Source organism: Triticum dicoccoides, chromosome 4B (assembly GCF_002162155.2).
Source record: "Triticum dicoccoides isolate Atlit2015 ecotype Zavitan chromosome 4B, WEW_v2.0, whole genome shotgun sequence".
Taxonomy (NCBI): Eukaryota; Viridiplantae; Streptophyta; class Magnoliopsida; order Poales; family Poaceae; genus Triticum; species Triticum dicoccoides.
The window spans coordinates 328,120,038-328,123,412 of record NC_041387.1 but is presented as its reverse complement, the minus strand read 5'-3'; positions in this window follow the sequence as shown (position 1 = coordinate 328,123,412).

The window sequence follows — 3,375 nt, the reverse complement described above, 5'->3', positions numbered from 1 at the left end:
CTCAATGATATACTCAAGTTGAAGGAATTGACTTCGATGAAACATTTGCTCCTGTTGCTAGGCTTGAAGCTATTCGCATACTACTAGCCTATGCAAATCATCACAACATCTTGCTATATCAAATGGATGTAAAGAGTGCATTTCTCAATGGCAAGATTGAAGAAGAAGTATATGTTGCACAACCACCTGGCTTTGAAGATCCAAAACATCCTGATATGGTGTATAAACTCAACAAAGCACTGTATGGCCTCAAACAAGCTCCCCGCGCTTGGTATGATACAATCAAAGACTTCCTGAAAAGTAAAGGCTTCAAACCGGGATCGCTCGATCCCACACTCTTCACGAAGACATATGATGGTGAACTGTTTGTGTGCCAAATATATGTTGATTACATAATCTTCGGCTGCACCAACTAGAAGTACAGTGATGAGTTTGGATTTATGATGCAAGAGCAATATCAGATGTCCATGATGGGTGAGCTGAAGTTCTTCCTTGGTCTTCAAATCCGTCAACAAAGAAATGGCATCTTCATATCTCAAGAAAAATATCTCAAAGATTGCCTGAAGAAGTTCGGCATGCAAGATTGCAAAGGTTACACGATGCCAATGCCAGCCAAACATCATCTTGGTCCCGACGACAATGGTAAAGAGTTCGATCAAAAGGTATACCGCTCCATGATTGGTTCTTTACTTTACCTATGTGCATCTAGGCCAGATATTATGCTTAGTGTTTGCATGTGTGCTCGATTCCAAGCGGCACCAAAGGAATCGCATCACTTAGTTGTGAAGCGAATCCTTCGATATTTGGCTTACACCCCAACACTCGGATTATGGTATCCAAAGGGCTCAAGGTTTGATCTGGTTGGATTCTCGGATGCTGATTATGCTGGTGACAAGGTGGATCGCAAGTCAACATCAGGCACATGTCATTTTCTTGGTCGATCACTTGTCTGTTGGTCTTCAAAGAAGCAGAACTGTGTATCACTCTCAACTACTAAATCTGAATACATTACTGCTGGATCCTGCTGTGCTCAGCTTCTGTGGATGAAGCAAACTCTCAAGGACTATGGCATCAATCTGAAGCAAGTCCCTCTCTTCTGCAACAACGAAAGTGCCATCAAGGTTGCCAACAATCCAGTCCAGCACTCGAAGACAAAGCACATTGAAATACGTCATCACTTTCTCAGAGATCATGTTATGAAGAAAGATATAGATATCATGCACGTCAACACTGAAGAGCAACTGGCAGATATCTTCACAAAGCCCTTGGATGAGAAAAGGTTTTGCAAGTTACGGTGTGAGCTAAATATCTTGGAATCCTCGAATGTCCTGTGATCAGGCACACATCCTAACACTTATGCATGTTGATGACTTAGATGTGCAACACACAAAGTAATGTATATCTTAAATCAATGAAGATTTACACTCTGAGTGTGAATACATTAACATGGAATTTGACTTCGGAGCGCCACGATAATTGTGCGCCATGTCTGGGTCTAATACTTCCTATACGGTGGGTAACGCCACCACCAAATTTCTCTGTTTGAAGTGTTTCACTCATGGCGTTATTTTGCAAAGATTTCATATTTGGTTTGTCTTCAGTTTCAATTTATCTTCGTGATTTTTCTGCGCTATAGTGATTTGATTGCATATATATATACATATACTAGCATTCTGTCCTCTACAACATTCACTTATAGCTATGTCTTCAAGTTGAATCTACTGAACTAAGTGAATGTGATCGGACCCTAATCTCTCTATGCTTCCTATCTCAAACTCTATCTGTCCAAATCATATGCATTCTATTGAAACTGTCGAATGTCTTCTCTGCATCCTTGTCAGCAGAAGACACAGAGACAAAACATCAAGTCCTATTTAAATGAATCATCTAAACTGTCGATATCCGGAGAAGCCGGAACGAACGTCCGACATACTTGGCGGGCGTGGGAACGTGGGACAATTCTAAGTATGTTGCATGCTTGCCACGTACCCCTCAGATGTGAACCGCCAGGGGCACCAGCGTAATTGCGTTGTGTCTCTCACCTACTTATAAATACTTGTCCCCTGCGGTAAAGAAATCCTTCTTCCACCTCTCCACCTCTGTCAAAACCCTAGCACCACCGCTAGCTCGCGACGATGCCGACGACGAAGCGCTTAGCTGCGCGACTTCTCCGACGCCGTCCTCACACCGGCCGCGGACATCGTCCTCTCCGCCGTCGCCGTAGGTGTCCTCCGTCGCCAAGTTAGGGCACGATGGGCTGAACTGCTCGGTCTCTCATTCTTCCCATCTAGCAGTTCGTCGTGCGGTAATTATAACTCTATATTTACCACCTTTTTGATCTTCATAGATTCATCATACTTACCGAAAGTGGTTTCTACCTACTCAATGTTAGGTCTATTCTATCTGCATCTCATAATGCCTAGTCTATTCACTTAGATTTCCTATCTAGTTTGATTCCTCACTTGTACTTATTCACGGATTGGTACAAATCTGGAACCAACTCACCACATATAAGTGAATGTCTTCGCATCATGAGGTCAATGTCTTCAAACTGATTTATCTTCAAAATCTTCTGAGAATGCATATGACCTCTTCCCCTTCCCTCGCATCTCTAATGCTGTCACAGGTACATGTCCGTGGGAGAATCCCTTGGTTCTCATAGTCTGCATTCGTTTACAGAATACTTACAGCATCATATCAATTCTCCTGAAGCCAGTTCCTGCTTGACCAGCAAGCGTAAATCTCTGAAGCCTCTGAACGTATTGAAGCCATTCAGCTTGAAGTTCATGGCTGCAGAAAAATCAGCAAGGAAGGGTGGCAGACAGCGTCGTGGGGGAACTTCGAAGGATCTGCCTGAGGATCTGGCAGAAATGTATAAAACAAATCCTGAAGAAGATTACAATCAGCGCAAGACTCGAATCCAATGGATTCGACGCTATTGGGCTGAACAGTGGTACAAGTACAAGTTCGTCACCCAGGAGTACGCAGAGAAGTATGCTATCAAGAGTCCTTGGGGCGATATTCTCTATCGAGGCCTTCCCCCCAAGAACAGAGCTGAAGCCATTGAGCAAAAATTCTATCCGTGCATGGTCCGTGGGCCACAGCCTGAAGAAGCCGACCCATCATCATTGCTCTGGTGTCGCGACGACAATCTCTTCAAGCGCAACATCTAGTTTGCTATGTCTTCAGCAAAGGAAAACAAGAAGTCATGGGGATTAGACTTCAATCCTGGTCCCTCTGCTCCCCGTGAGGATGGGACACGTGAAGCTGAAGAGAATAGAATTGGCCCCTTTGCAAACCTTGATGGTCTCATCTCCTACGTCTTGGTTCATGGTGCCAGAGTGGATCATTCCAACAATGATGCTGACTCTGATG